This window comes from Octopus sinensis, linkage group LG9, assembly GCF_006345805.1.
Source record: "Octopus sinensis linkage group LG9, ASM634580v1, whole genome shotgun sequence".
Lineage (NCBI taxonomy): Eukaryota > Metazoa > Mollusca > Cephalopoda > Octopoda > Octopodidae > Octopus > Octopus sinensis.
In genome coordinates, this window is record NC_043005.1 from 76,061,965 (window position 1) to 76,077,424 (window position 15,460).

General features: G+C 39.2%; 19 non-coding genes across 19 annotated transcripts; 14 read left to right on the forward strand and 5 right to left on the reverse strand.

Annotated features, from left to right (window-relative positions):
• The first annotated feature begins 252 nt into the window (after positions 1-252).
• Trnae-uuc lies at positions 253-324 on the forward strand. The gene has a single exon. It is a non-coding gene; the product is annotated as a tRNA-Glu (tRNA).
• A 96-nt stretch (positions 325-420) lies between these two features.
• On the forward strand, positions 421-492 carry Trnae-uuc. Its single transcript has one exon. It is a non-coding gene; the product is annotated as a tRNA-Glu (tRNA).
• A 96-nt stretch (positions 493-588) lies between these two features.
• On the forward strand, positions 589-660 carry Trnae-uuc. The gene has a single exon. It is a non-coding gene; the product is annotated as a tRNA-Glu (tRNA).
• Positions 661-756: 96 nt separating this feature from the next.
• Trnae-uuc lies at positions 757-828 on the forward strand. The gene has a single exon. It is a non-coding gene; the product is annotated as a tRNA-Glu (tRNA).
• Positions 829-924: 96 nt separating this feature from the next.
• On the forward strand, positions 925-996 carry Trnae-uuc. Its single transcript has one exon. It is a non-coding gene; the product is annotated as a tRNA-Glu (tRNA).
• A 96-nt stretch (positions 997-1,092) lies between these two features.
• On the forward strand, positions 1,093-1,164 carry Trnae-uuc. Its single transcript has one exon. It is a non-coding gene; the product is annotated as a tRNA-Glu (tRNA).
• A 96-nt stretch (positions 1,165-1,260) lies between these two features.
• Positions 1,261-1,332, forward strand: Trnae-uuc. Its single transcript has one exon. It is a non-coding gene; the product is annotated as a tRNA-Glu (tRNA).
• Positions 1,333-1,428: 96 nt separating this feature from the next.
• On the forward strand, positions 1,429-1,500 carry Trnae-uuc. The gene has a single exon. It is a non-coding gene; the product is annotated as a tRNA-Glu (tRNA).
• A 96-nt stretch (positions 1,501-1,596) lies between these two features.
• Positions 1,597-1,668, forward strand: Trnae-uuc. The gene has a single exon. It is a non-coding gene; the product is annotated as a tRNA-Glu (tRNA).
• Positions 1,669-1,765: 97 nt separating this feature from the next.
• Trnae-uuc lies at positions 1,766-1,837 on the forward strand. Its single transcript has one exon. It is a non-coding gene; the product is annotated as a tRNA-Glu (tRNA).
• Positions 1,838-2,101: 264 nt separating this feature from the next.
• Trnak-uuu lies at positions 2,102-2,173 on the forward strand. The gene has a single exon. It is a non-coding gene; the product is annotated as a tRNA-Lys (tRNA).
• Positions 2,174-2,269: 96 nt separating this feature from the next.
• Positions 2,270-2,341, forward strand: Trnae-uuc. Its single transcript has one exon. It is a non-coding gene; the product is annotated as a tRNA-Glu (tRNA).
• A 1,947-nt stretch (positions 2,342-4,288) lies between these two features.
• On the reverse strand, positions 4,289-4,360 carry Trnae-uuc. The gene has a single exon. It is a non-coding gene; the product is annotated as a tRNA-Glu (tRNA).
• A 2,570-nt stretch (positions 4,361-6,930) lies between these two features.
• Trnae-uuc lies at positions 6,931-7,002 on the reverse strand. The gene has a single exon. It is a non-coding gene; the product is annotated as a tRNA-Glu (tRNA).
• A 2,556-nt stretch (positions 7,003-9,558) lies between these two features.
• Trnae-uuc lies at positions 9,559-9,630 on the reverse strand. Its single transcript has one exon. It is a non-coding gene; the product is annotated as a tRNA-Glu (tRNA).
• Positions 9,631-9,830: 200 nt separating this feature from the next.
• On the forward strand, positions 9,831-9,902 carry Trnae-uuc. The gene has a single exon. It is a non-coding gene; the product is annotated as a tRNA-Glu (tRNA).
• Positions 9,903-12,792: 2,890 nt separating this feature from the next.
• Positions 12,793-12,864, reverse strand: Trnae-uuc. Its single transcript has one exon. It is a non-coding gene; the product is annotated as a tRNA-Glu (tRNA).
• Positions 12,865-13,047: 183 nt separating this feature from the next.
• Positions 13,048-13,119, forward strand: Trnae-uuc. The gene has a single exon. It is a non-coding gene; the product is annotated as a tRNA-Glu (tRNA).
• An 830-nt stretch (positions 13,120-13,949) lies between these two features.
• Trnae-uuc lies at positions 13,950-14,021 on the reverse strand. The gene has a single exon. It is a non-coding gene; the product is annotated as a tRNA-Glu (tRNA).
• Positions 14,022-15,460: the final 1,439 nt, after the last annotated feature.

The following is a 15,460-nucleotide window of genomic DNA, read 5'->3' on the forward strand; positions in this document are numbered from 1 at the left end:
ATATTTGTCCATTTCTACTAAAGATCGGAGGTAATATTCCAGTAACACAGTAATCCTGTTACTGGATCCTTTTTGTGAATGTATGGCCGGAAAAATATACTGAGGCTTGTTATCCATATGAAAGCTTAATCATGAATGGGACAGAAATACGCTTGATACAACTAACGTAGAAACATAAAATATTTCATTTCATTACTGTTAAAACCTGAATAACAATTAATAAAACAGAATGTATTAGACATGAAAATAACTTCCCATGTGGTCTAGTGGTTAGGATTCCTGGCTTTCACCCAGGCGGCCCGGGTTCGATTCCCGGCATGGGAACTTATCTTTTTCTTTTCTATGCAATATTCATTTCATTACTGTTATAACCTGAATAACAATTAATAAAACAGAATGTATTAGACATGAAAATAGCCTTCCCATGTGGTCTAGTGGTTAGGATTCCTGGCTTTCACCCAGGCGGCCCGGGTTCGATTCCCGGCATGGGAACTTATCTTTTTCTTTTCTATGCAATATTCATTTCATTACTGTTATAACCTGAATAACAATTAATAAAACAGAATGTATTAGACATGAAAATAGCCTTCCCATGTGGTCTAGTGGTTAGGATTCCTGGCTTTCACCCAGGCGGCCCGGGTTCGATTCCCGGCATGGGAACTTATCTTTTTCTTTTCTATGCAATATTCATTTCATTACTGTTAAAACCTGAATAACAATTAATAAAACAGAATGTATTAGACATAAAAATAACCTTCCCATGTGGTCTAGTGGATAGGATTCCTGGCTTTCACCCAGGCGGCCCGGGTTCGATTCCCGGCATGGGAACTTATCTTTTTCTTTTCTATGCAATATTCATCTCATTACTGTTAAAACCTGAATAACAATTAATAAAACAGAATGTATTAAACATGAAAATAACCTTCCCATGTGGTCTAGTGGTTAGGATTCCTGGCTTTCGCCCAGGCGGCCCGGGTTCGATTCCCGGCATGGGAACTTATCTTTTTCTTTTCTATGCAATATTCATCTCATTACTGTTAAAACCTGAATAACAATTAATAAAACAGAATGTATTAGACATGAAAATAACCTTCCCATGTGGTCTAGTGGTTAGGATTCCTGGCTTTCACCCAGGCGGCCCGGGTTCGATTCCCGGCATGGGAACTTATCTTTTTCTTTTCTATGCAATATTCATTTCATTACTGTTATAACCTGAATAACAATTAATAAAACAGAATGTATTAGACATGAAAATAGCCTTCCCATGTGGTCTAGTGGTTAGGATTCCTGGCTTTCACCCAGGCGGCCCGGGTTCGATTCCCGGCATGGGAACTTATCTTTTTCTTTTCTATGCAATATTCATTTCATTACTGTTATAACCTGAATAACAATGAATAAAACAGAATGTATTAGACATGAAAATAACCTTCCCATGTGGTCTAGTGGTTAGGATTCCTGGCTTTCACCCAGGCGGCCCGGGTTCGATTCCCGGCATGGGAACTTATCTTTTTCTTTTCTATGCAATATTCATTTAATTACTGTTAAAACCTGAATAACAATTAATAAAACAGAATGTATTAGACATGAAAATAACCTTCCCATGTGGTCTAGTGGTTAGGATTCCTGGCTTTCACCCAGGCGGCCCGGGTTCGATTCCCGGCATGGGAACTTATCTTTTTTCTTTTCTATGCAATATTCATCTCATTACTGTTAAAACCTGAATAACAATTAATAAAACAGAATGTATTAAACATGAAAATAACCTTCCCATGTGGTCTAGTGGTTAGGATTCCTGGCTTTCACCCAGGCGGCCCGGGTTCGATTCCCGGCATGGGAACTTATCTTTTTCTTTTCTATGCAATATTCATTTCATTACTGTTATAACCTGAATAACAATTAATAAAACAGAATGTATTAGACATGAAAGTAACCTTCCCATGTGGTCTAGTGGTTAGGATTCCTGGCTTTCACCCAGGCGGCCCGGGGTCGTTTCCCGGCATGGGAACTTATCTTTTTCTTTTCTATGCAATATTCATTTCATTACCGTTAAAACTTGAATAACAATTAATAAAACAGAATGTATTAGACATGAAAATAACCTTCCCATGTGGTCTAGTGGTTAGGATTCCTGGCTTTTACCCAGGCTGCCCGGGTTCGATTCCCGGCATGGGAACTTATCTTTTTCTTTTCTATGCAATATTCATTTCATTACTGTTAAAACCTGAATAACAATTAATAAAACAGAATGTATTAGACATGAAAATAACCTTCCCATGTGGTCTAGTGGTTAGGATTCCTGGCTTTCACCCAGGCGGCCCGGGTTCGATTCCCGGCATGGGAACTTATCTTTTTCTTTTCTATGCAATATTCTATGAATGCCTTCGAGAGTGAAATTATTTTCCATCCATAAGAAATGTCACACTTCATAAAAGGTTTAATTTACTTATTAGTTATTTGCCTCAGATTAACAATTAGTTATTTGCCTCAGAGTAACAATTTTTAAAAATATCTATACTAGTTTCCAAATAGATATAACAGAAACTGGTAGTGAGAGACAACATTGAAATGTAAATTATAAACAGAATACTGTAGGGAGGTGACAACTCCAGTCTTGTTTCGACCTAATGGGGCCTCCTCACAAGAGTACAGTGTGACCGTTACTGCAAATCTTTGAATAACAAGAGAAGTATTCAAGATCTGATCTTTGGAAATGAACACAGAGTGGCGTTAAGATTTCACTGTTGGAAAGAAAGAAAGAAAGAAACAAACAAAAAAATTCAGACCGAAACTGGATGGAAACCAAGTTAGATACTTTAAAGTATAAGAACTTAGAAATATGTTCTTATTCCAAGACAGTTTCGACCCGCATTTGAAAGAATTTCTCTTTAATTGTACTTCGACGATGACTTTTCTAAAGCCATCAACCTCACTCCAGCTTTTATTTTTCCGGGCGAATTAAAATGACCCAACCTACGCTGCATAAATAACAACAAAAACAGTTAATAAAAATTCGAATCATTCTGATATTTGATGTAAAATACCAATGAACTACGTGGTATAAACATTGCTATAGTCGTAGGAGAGGCGTAAGAGTGGCTGTGTGGTAAGTAGCTTGCTTACGAACCACATGGTTCCCGGTTCCGTCCCACTGTGTGGCACCCTGAGCAATTTTTTTTTGTACTATAGCCTCGGGCCGACCAAAGCCTTGTGAGTGGATTTGGGAGACGGAAACTGAAAGAAGCCCGTCGTATATATATATATATATATATAATATATATATATATATATAGATATATGTGTGTGTGTGTGTATGTGTTTGTGTGTCTGTGTTTGTCTCCTTGACAACCGATGCTGGTGTGTTTACATCCCCGTAACTTAGCGGATCGGCAAAAGAGACCGATAGAATAAATGCTAGGCTTACAAAGAATAAGTTCTAGAGTCGGTTTGGTCGACTAAAGGCGGTGCTCCGGCATGGCCGCTGTCAATTGATTGAAACCAGTAAAAGAGTAAAAAGCTGTTACATTAGTTCCACACCCGAAAAGAGACATGTAGAATATAGTGTCTTGCACCTGAGTTAAATTAAAGCCTTTGAATAGATTCAAACTAACAAACAGGAATCCGTAGAAATGAGGTTTCATCTACTAAATTAGCTGAAATTGTTTGTTACTTCTCAAGCCATGCCTGCGTGGCACCTTAAGAGTCTTCTTCTATATATAGCCTCGGGATGATCAAAACGTTGTGAGTGGATTTGGTAGACGTAAACCTCGTCGTACATATATATATATATATATATATATATATAATATATATATATATATATATATATATAATATATATATATATATATGTATATATATATATGTATATACGTATGTATGTGCGTGTCTCTGTGTCTATGTGTGTCCCACACCTACCTACATGACTTAGTGGTTCGGCAAAAGATAACGATAGAATAAACACTAGGCTTAAAAAGTACCGGAGTGGAGTCATTCGACTAAAAATTCTCTGTGGCTGTGCCCCAGCATGGCTGAAACAAGTTAAATATAAAAGGTTCAAATTCTTTACTTTTGGTTTACTCATTACAAAGTAATTGAACTTTCTGATCACAGGTAATTATGTCTAACACCATTTCATTCTTATTAGAAATCGAAAGTATGATATAATCTGTGGCAAATAACTTACACCTTTTTGGAAGTGTAACATTTCTTATGGATGGAAAATAATTTCACTCTCGAAGGCATTTATTGAATACTGCATAGAAATAATATTTTGAAAAGAAAAAGACAAGTTCCCATGCCGGGAATCGAACCCGGGCCGCCTGGGTGAAAGCCAGGAATCCTAACCACTAGACCACATGGGAAAGTTACTTTTTACCCTAATACATACTGTTTTATTAAAAATGCTGCTTCATTTTTCCTACTTGTAACTGCCACTGATGATTATTACATTGTATCCGTCTTCACCAGCAGTAGGCAGACACAAAATAATATCAGTAAATATTTTTTACTCGTAAGTAGAAACATGTAGAATAAAGTGTCTTGGCACAGCAAATAAACTAAAGCCTTTGAATATATTCAAGTTTACAAAGCGGGAGTTGTTAGTAAGAAGACCTAATCTACGAAATCAATATTTCTAAAATATATGAAGAAGAGCATAGATATGTGAATGAATGAAAACAGGTGGGATTAAAAGACTGAAACAGGTTAATTTATTTAGGGACGCCTGCCGCATGATAATTTAGTGATGAAGGCAATAAGTTTCTAGGTACTATTTAAGAAGAGTGGTCCCGGTGCGCGCACTCGCGCACTCGCGTACTCGCGCACCCGCGCTAGCTAGTCGTGACTAGTCGATCCTACGACTACCTAGCGCGTGTGCGTATATGAAAATTAATATATGGGTTTTTTTTAAAACAAATAGGGTTTTTCTAAACAAAATAAATAACTTTTTACACGAAGTAAATAATTTTTTAAAACAAAGTAAATAAAACACAAAACACAAAATAAATAATTTTTTTAAAACAAAGTAAATAAAAACTTTTTCTAAACAAACTAAATAAATGTTTGGTACCCCGATCATAATTTAGATGGTTTTTTTTAAACAAATAGGGTTTTCTTAAACAAAATAAATGATTTTTAACACAAAGTAAATAAAACACAAAGTTTTTGTGTTTTATTTATTTTACTCCTTTACTCTTTTACTTGTTTCAGTCATTTGACTGCGGCTATGCTGGAGAACCACCTTTAATCGAGCAACTCGACCCTGGGACTTATTCTTTTGTAAGCCCAGTACTAATTCTATCGTCTCTTTTGCCGAACCGCTAAGTGACGGGAACATAAACACACCAGCATCAGTTGTCAAGCAAATGCTAGGGGGACAAACACAGACACACAAACACATACACACACATACATATATATATATATATACATATATACGACAGGTTTCTTTCAGTTTCCGTCTACCAAATCCACTCACAAGGCATTAGTCGGCCCGGGGCTATAGCAGAAGACACTTGCCCAAGATGCCACGCAGTGGGACTGAACCCGGAACCATGTGGCTGGTTATCAAGCTACTTACCACACAGCCTCTCCTTCGCCTATCACAGCCACTCCTGCGCCTATTTTGTTTAAAAAAGTTATTTACTTTGTGTAAAAACTTATTTATTTTGTTTAGAAAAAACCTATTTGTTTTAAAAAAACCATCTATTAATTTGCATACGCGCACTCGCGTTAGGTAGTCATTGTAGGATCGACTAGTCACGACTAGCTAGCGCGAATGCGTGAGTACGCGTGTGCGCGCACGGGGACCACTCTTCTTAAATAGTACCAAGTTACTAAATTACTAATTCTAGTTTAGATAAAAAAAAAAATAAAGGTAGAAGACAATATTGAAATTTTTATTATAGATTATGGACTTTGTATTGAGATAGTCCGACCTTTAACAGTACTATTATAACTCCAGTCGTGTTTCGGTCTAACCAGACCTATTCAGCGGAGGATAGTAGCTATCATTGCTGTTGATTGCTGGCTGTTGGTTTTATTTTTCAGTCATGAAGGGGAACTTGTAGAATAAAGTGTATTGCGCAGGTAGTAAACTAGTAGACCTTTGAACAGATTTAAACTGACAAAGAAGGCCTTAGTAGTAAATATCTCTGCTGTATGACATCGAATGAAATACTTTCTCAAGTCACCAATAATCGACTTTATATTTCTAAAATAAATGAGGAAATATATATATGAATGGAAAAAAAATAAAGAAGGGTTCAGAATAATTTAACGAGTTTAATTGGATCAAATAAAACAGCTGTTTGAAATTGTCTCGAAAATAAATTGAGTGCATTAAAATCAAGAACTGGCAAGAGAAATATTTCAGGTTTGATTTTTGAGAATGAATACCGAGTGGCGTTAAGATTTCATTAGTTGCAAACAAACAAACAAACAAATCCACTCCGAAACTGGATGGAAAACAAGGAACACATTATGTACACAGATTCAATATTCAGTTGAAGGCATTGTTCTTTAATTATTATTATTATTATTTCTTTATTGCCCACAAGGGGCTAAACACAGAGGGGACAAACAAGGACAGACAAACGGATTGAGCCGATTACATCGACCCCAGTGCGTAACTGGTAATTAATTCATTGACCCCGAAAGGATGAAAGGCAAAGTCGACCTCGGCGGAATTTGAACTCAGAACGTAACGGCAGACGAAATACCGCTAAGCATTTCGCCCGGCGTGCTAACGTTTCTGCCAGCTCGCCGCTATATTGCCCTTTAATTATAAAAGGAGGAAGATATCGTAACGGCATGAATCTCAGAACATCTCTTATCCCTTCCACACGATGTTTAATGAGCATCCTTACACTGCAAATAAAACAATAAAGATGAAAGTGAATGCATAAAAACCGCTTTAAAAATAAAAGAAAAGTTCCCATGCCGGGAATCGAACCCGGGCCGCCTGGATGAAAGCCAGGAATCCTAACCACTAGACCACATGGGATTACATGTCATTCTCGGTATGATAAAAAGGTTATCGTAACTGTTGCTCTCATCAGTAGCTATCCTTGTTGATTGCTGGCCGTTACATTATTTTTCATCCATGAAGTGAAGCATGTAGAATATAGTGTCTTGTACAGTAACTGAACTGAAGCCTTTGAAAATATTGAAACTGACAAAGCAGGAGTTGGTAGTAAGGCGATCTTATCTACGAAATTAACAAAAATACTTCCTCCAATCGCCAATAGCGCATCCAATATCTCCAAAATATATAAAGTACATTAATATATAAATGAATGAACACAGATTGGAGCTAAGTCTTAAGAGGCTGTAACAAATTAATTTACTTGGGGACACATGCTGCATGTGGTAAGTAGCTTGCCTACGAACCACATGGTTCTGGGTTCAGTCCCACTGCGTGGCACCTTGGGAGAGTGTCTTCTACTATAGCCTCCGGCTGACCAAAACCTTGTGAGTGGATTTGGTAGATGGAAACTGAACCCTTTAAAATGGAAGACAAGAAAGTTCATTTTCGGCACTTGATGCTTTTCTTTTTCCGTAAAGGGAAGAATGCCTCAGAAGCAACCAAAGAAATATACGCAGTTTACGGAGATGTTTCTTTATCCGAAAGAACTGTACAGAAGTGGTTCGCAAGGTTCTGAGCTGGAGATTGTAGCCTTATTGATAAAGAGCGATCAGGCAGACCATCCACTACAGATGATGACCAAATCATGTCATTAATTGAGAATAACCCACATTGCACAACCCGAGAATTGACAGAAAGCCTCGACCTAAAAAATCCGACGTTCACGAGCACCTGGTAAAGCTTGGGTACACAAATCGCTACGATGTTTGGGTACCACACGAGTTGAGTGAGAAGAACCTTTGGGATCGCATTTCCATCTGAGATTCGCTTTATAAACGGAATGAAAACGCGCCATTTTTAAAGCAAATTGTGACAGGTGATGAGAAATGGATTATCTGCCGAAATGTTCAGAGAAAGCGATCCTGGAGTAAGTAACATGAGCCACCCTTAGCTACCCCAAAAGCTGGTCTTCACCTTCAAAAAGTCTTGATTTGTGTCTGGTGGGATTGGAAAGGAATTCTGTACTATGAGCTTCTCTCAAGTAACCAGACAATTAATTCTGAGAAATACTGCACACAACTTGACGAGTTAAAAGTAGCAATTCAAGAGAAACGTCCAGAATTGGTCAACAGGAAGGGTGTTGCTTTCCAACATGATAATGCAAAAGCGCACGTTTCTTTGGGAACCAGACAAAAATTGCTGCAGCTCGGCTGGGATGTATTACCCCACGCTCCATATTCATCAGATATTGCTCCCACGATTTCCACTTATTCAGGTCTCTGCAGAATAGTCTTAATTGTAAAAATTTCAATTCCTTGGATGACGTAAAAAGATACCTTGATGAATTCTTTACCATCAAACCACCTCAATTCTGAGAAGAGGGTATTTTCAAGCTAAAGGAAAGATGGAGACGCATTGTGCAACAAAATGGTTCATATTTGGTAGATTAAAAATGTAATGGCAAGTAATTATTGACCTTTTTCTTTCCTTTAAAAATTGGCACGAACTTTCCGGACAACCCAATATTTCAACTTTGTGAGATGGATGTAAAGTGGTTTAAGCTTAAAAAGAAAAAGAAACTATGACAAATTATGTCTTGGGACTCCTACTGCATGAGAACTTAATGATACGAAATATCATTTTCTAAATTATTTTTTCTAGTTGAAAAAAAAAAAGCAAAACAAAAAAAGCCTGCAAATAAAGAACAGGCGGAAATAGATAATACTGATGGTATCTCCAGTCATATTTCAGGGTAATTGTATATTATCAAAGGAGCATAGTGTGAACGTTGCTGCAAATCATAGAATGGCGATCTGAGTATTAAAGATTAAGATTTGGAGAATAAACATAAAGTGGCGTTAACACCTCCGATGGTGGAAAGAAGCAAAGAAATCCAGACCAAAACTGAATGGAAAACAAGAAGCAGTGGCACTCCGTCGGTTACGACGACGAGGGTTTCAGTTGATCCGATCAACGGAACGGCCTGCTCGTGAAATTAACGTGCAAGTGGCCGAGCGCTCCACAGACACGTGTACGCTTAACGTAGTTCTCGGGGAGATCCAGCGTGACGCAGAGTGTGACAAGGCTGGCCTCTTTGAAATACTGGTACAACAGAAACAGGAAGAAAAAGTGAGAGAAAGTTGTGGTGAAAGAGTACAGCAGGGTTCGCCACCACCATCTGCTGGAGCCTCGAGGAGCTTAAGGTGTTTTCACTCAGTAAACACTCACAACGCCCGGTCTGGGAATCGAAACCGCGATCCTACGACCGCGAGTCCACTGCCCTAACCACTAGGCCTTGCGCCTCCACAAGGAAAACAAGTACACAAAAGGAAAAGAACTTTCATAGCCAATGATAGACGAAGTTTCAATGTATAGTTGAAGGAATTACATTTTAATTATACTATGAAGATTTTGTATCTATTACCCTTTCCCGACGAAATGAGCACTGCAAAGAAAAATAAAAAAACTAACACGTTCCCATGCCGGGAATCGAACCCGGGCCGCCTGGGTGAAAGCCAGGAATCCTAACCACTAGACCACACGGGAATGCCTGTTACTGTTAGTAAGTTACAAAGATTATTGAAACTGTTGCTGTCATCAGTTACTATCATTGATGTTTATTGCTGGCTGTTACGTTATTTTCATTTACGGAGTGAAACACGTATAATATAACAAAACTCTGCTTATGCCTTTGATATGTTTATGCCTTTAATAATTACTTTATTGAAGTATAAGTTGTACGACCTTCCCATGTGGTCTAGTGGTTAGGATTCCTGGCTTTCACCCAGGCGGCCCGGGTTCGATTCCCGGCATGGGAACGTTTGTTTTTTCTTTTTCTTTTTTGTTGCTGTATACAGATGCCTTTGAGCATATTGAAACAGAGCAGGAGCCGGTAGTAAGGCGATCTAATCTACAAACTTAGAAGAAATAACTTCTCTAATCACCAATACCGCGTCCAGTACTTCCAGAATGTATGGAGTACATAAATATATGAATGAATGAACAAAATGGAGTTAAATCTTAAGAGACTGTAACAAATCAATTACTCAGGGACGCCTGCTGCACGAAAATTTAATGAAGAAAGCAGTGAGTTTCTAAATTTCTAATTCTAGCTTAGAGACAACAAACAAAGACAGAAAAGAGAAAAAAAAAAGCAGGGGAAGATAATACTGGATTTTTTATTAATAAATTATGAACTATTGTATAGGGATAGTCCGACTTTTAACAATACTATAACTACAGTCATGCGTCAGTCTAATTGATCGTCATCAACGGAGCATAATAGCGATCATTGCCGTCGATTGCTGGCTGTCTCCATTTTTGTTACCTTCATGCTTCATTTAAGTGGAATATGTGGAATAAAGTGTTCTGGACAGTATAAAAATAGGATCACATGCGGTGGTATCGTATCGGGAATACGGTCGCACGCGGTCATATTCTTAATGAGATATTACAGCCCATATAGTTAGTTAGTTAGTTAGTTAGTTAGTTAATTTGGCTCAAAAGCAAATAGCAAGGCCATGTAGGGGGACATGGAGTTAAGTACAGGGTGGTGTTCATGTAAAGAATTCAGGCCACTTGAGGTCAAGGGAGGCTTTGAACAAAGCGGTCGTCGGCATCTTCACCATCTCGTCTGGCAGCTTGTTCCACGGATCCGCAACCCGGACGGAGAAAGCTCCTCTCCTTCGATTGAGATGAAATCGTCGCAGGTAGAGCTTTTCGGAATGACCCCGCAGCCGACGCTCTGGAGCAGGAGTGAAGAACAGCTCTTTCGAGAGGTTACACTTTCCGCTTATGATGTTGTGGGCGAGAATGAAATCACCACGGCGGCGGCGTTTTTCAAGAGAATAAAGGTCGAGCGTCCTCAGCCTTTCTTCGTAGGACAAATTTTTGACCATGAACCATGCGGGTAGCCAGCTTCTGGACTCTTTCGAGATGCTGTATGTCTTTGAGGAGATAAGGAGAAGAGGCTTGAATCCCATACTCCAATATGGGTCTCACCAGCGTGACATAGAGTGGTAGGAATATGGCTGCTGTGAGCATTCCGAATGACCGTCGAATCAAGAACAGAATTCCGCGTGCTTTGTTGGCAGCATGGACGCACTGGGCCGAAGGCGAAAAGGAGGAATCCACCAAGATACCTAGGTCCTTTACCTGATCGGTCCTCTCCAGCAGCAGACGACCCGGCTCGAAATCAAGTTGCAGGAGGAGAGCCGACAGGCAGATGACAGCACTTTGACACGTTCAGACACAGGTCCCAATTGTTAGACCACTTCCAAATTTGGTGGAGGCATCGACGAAGATCCTCTATATTACCGCGAGGAGCGACCAGTTTGATATCGTCGGCAAATAGAAGGGTGTGTTGCGTGAGGTCGTCGGGCAAGTCATTTATGAAGACTAAGAACAACAAGGGCCCAAGCACTGAACCTTGAGGCAATAGAACACAAGTGGAATGACAACAAGATTTCTTTTTGAGATATATACATTATTTATTTTACATATTTTACAATCATGTTGGTTGGAAGTTTGTAAGTGTTAGCATGTTTTTGTGTCTGTGTGTTCGTGAGTCATAAAAGGTACTGACAAGAGAAATAACAATGGAATTTGGTTCACAGTTCATGTTGTTGGTATCAGCCTAGCAACTGGTAGTAGCAGATGGCTTAAGGTAGTTCTTAGAAGAACTAGAACTCGAGACAGATAATTGATTTACCGTTTATGAGGTACAAGGAGTGTAAAAGTTCCATGTCAAGATGTTGCGTCACGTAGTTGAGATTAATTGAATCACTTGTTGTGTTTATCTTTCTCTTGATAAGAATATACTTCCAGATGTGTTAACTGTAGCCGTTTTTCCCGTGGTGAGATTTTCACCTAACCGCTATAGTTGAATCTGTAGTTGTCTTGTGTACAAATTAAACCTCAGTAGATAGAGACGATGTTTGACGATGAGTTGTGTCTGTCGCTTGGTTTTTGCTGCGTCTTCATCATATATTCTGCTTGGTTATTTTTCTCTTGATATAATGGTGGTCGCCTGCCTTTCGAACTGGAACATGGTCGAGTATGCTCTGTGTGGTCAGAGGTTCGCCCTGAGAAGGACTTGAACCAAAGACGAACTCTGTGGTCAGAGGTTTAGCTCTGAAAAGAACTAAAAACCTAAGACGAGAAATGTCTGAGGACATTTCCTATATAAGGTTTATGTGGCTCAAAATGAACTTCAGAAATGGAAAGCTGTGATTGGCTGCTTGGAACAATGGCGCGAAAATAAGCGGAGGCAAATGGTGTCACGTGACACCCAGCGGTGCGAACGTAGTAGAGACCACGTGTCAGCCAATCGAATTAGTGTTTACAACATTGTTAAACTAGCCGAAGTTGTTTGTAATCTCGAACGAGATTATTCTTAATACTCTTCTCAAACAGTGAAGATAGCAGGAGCTTAAGGTATTTTCGCTCAATAAACACTCACAACGCCCGGTCTGGGAATCGAAACCGCGATTCTACAGTCCGCTGCCCTAACCACTAGGCCTTACGCCTCCACTAGGAAAACAAGTACACGAAAGGAAAAGAACTTTCATTGCCAATGATAGACGAAGTTTCAATGTATAGTTGAAGGAATTACGTTTTAATTATACTATGAAGATTTTGTATCTATTACCCTTTCCCGACAAAGATAAATGAGCACAGCGTAGAAAAATAAAATGAAAAACTAACACGTTCCCATGCCGGGAATCGAACCCGGGCCGCCTGGGTGAAAGCCAGGAATCCTAACCACTAGACCACATGGAAATGTCTGCTATTGTTAGTAAGATACGAAGATTATTGAAACTGTTGCTGTCATCAGTTGCTATCATAGATGTTTATTGCTGGCTGTTACATTATTTTCATTTACGGAGTGAAACACGTAGAATATAACAAAACTCTGTTTATGCCTTTAATAATTACTTTATTGAAGTTTATGTTGCTCAACCTTCCCATGTGGTCTAGTGGTTAGGATTCCTGGCTTTCACCCAGGCAGCCCGGGTTCGATTCCCGGCATGGGAACGTTTGTTTTCTTTTTTTGTTGCTGTATAAAGATGCCTTTGAGCATATTGAAACTTAACAGAGCAGGAGCCGGTAGTAAGGCGATCTAATCTACGAACTTAGAAGAAATAATTTCTCTAATCACCAATACCGCGTCCAGTTTCCATTTTTGTTACCTTCATGCTTCATTTAAGTGGAACATGTGGAATAAAGTGTTCTGGATAGGAATCAATCTAAATCCTTTACCCTTTTACTCATTTACTCTTTTACTTGTTTCAGTAATTTGACTGCGACCATGCTGGAGAACCGCCTTTAGTAGAGCAAATCGACCCCAGGACTTATTCTCTGTAAGCCTAGCACTAATTCTATCGGTTTCTTTTGCCGTACCGCTAAGTTACGGGGGCGTAATCACACCACCATCGGTAGTCAAGTGATGTTGTGGGAGGGGGCGGCAAACAAAGACACACAAACATATTCACACACATACATATAGATATATATACATATATACGACGGGCTTCTTTCAGTTTCCGTCTACCAAATCCACTCACAAAGCTTTGGTCGGTCCGAGGCTATAGTAAAAGACACTTGCCCAAGGTGTCACGTAGCTGGACTGAACCTGGAACCATGTGGTTCGTAAGCAAGGTACTTACCACACAGCCACTCCTACGCCTTTGAACAGTTACAATTTACACCTGACGGCAATACCCTTTAAATATTATAAGACGAAGACTTTTGCAAGGACATGAGTCTCTAATTATACTATGAAGATTTTGTATCTATTACCCTTTTCCGACAAAGATAAATGAGCACAGCGTAGAAAAATAAAATGAAAAACTAAAATTAACACGTTCCCATGCCGGGAATCGAACCCGGGCCGCCTGGGTGAAAGCCAGGAATCCTAACCACTAGACCACATGGGAATGCCCGCTATTTTTAGTAAGATACAAAGATTATTGAAACTGATGCTGTCATCAGTTACTATCATTGATGTTTATTGCTGGCTGTTACAATTACTTTCAGTTACGGGGTGAAACACGTAGAATTAACAAAACTCTGTTTATGCCTTTAATAATTACTTTATTGAAGTAAAATTGTTCGACCTTCCCATGTGGCTCTAGTGTTAGGATTCCTGGCTTTCACCCAGGCGGCCCGGGTTCGATTCCCGGCATGGGAACGTTTGTTTTCTTTTTTCTTTTTGTTGCCATTGAGCATATTGAAACTTAACTTAGAAAAAAAATTTCTCTAATCACCAATACCGCGTCCAGTATTTCCAGAATGTATGGAGTACATAAATATATGAATGAATGAACAAAATGGAGTTAATTAAATCTTAAGAGACTGTAACAAATCAATTACTCAGGGACGCCTGCTGCACGAAAATTTAGTAAAGAAAGCAATAAGTTTCTAAATTACAAATTCTAGCTTAGAGACAACAAACAAAAACAAAAAAAAAGATAGAAAAAAGAAAAAAATAGCAGGGGAAGATAATACTGGATTTTTTATTAATAAATTATGAACTATTGTATAGGGATAGTCCGACCTTTAACAATACTATAACTACGGTCATGCTTCAGTCTAATTGATCGTCATCAACGGAGCATAATAGCGATCATTGCCGTCGATTGCTGGCTGTTTCCATTTTTGTTACCTTCATGCTTCATTTAAGTGGAATATGTGGAATAAAGTGTTCTGGATAGGAACCAATCTAAATCCTTCACTCTTTTACTTGTTTCAGTCATTTGACTGCGGCCATGCTGGAGCACCGCCTTTACTCGAGCAAATAGACCCCAGGACTTATTCTTTGTAAGCCTAGTACTTATTCTATCGGTATCTTTTGTCGAACCGCGAAGTTACGGGGACGTAAATACACCAACATCGGTAGTCAAGCGATGTTGGGGGCACAAACACAGGCACACAAACATATTCACACACATACATACATATATATATATATATACGACGGGCTTCTTTCAGTTTCCGTCTATCAAATCCACTCACAAGGCTTTGGTCGGCCCGAGGCTATAGTAGAAGACACTTGCCCAAGGTGCGACGCAGTGAGACTGAACCCGGAACCATGTGGTTCGTAAGCAAGCTACTTACCACACAGTCACTCCTACGCCTTTGAACAGTTACAATTGACACCTGACGGCAATACCCTTTAAATATTATAAGACGAAGACTTTTGCAAGAACATGTGTATCACAATATCTCTTATTGGCGATTTTTCGTTTTGACTCGAATTCTGTTAACAAACTACTCGGTAATTTCCGTGAGCACGTGTTGTCTTGACAACTGTCATTTGACGTATCGAAGGGGAAAGAGAATGCTAATGGGTTGTACGTGCGTGCTTGTTCCTTTG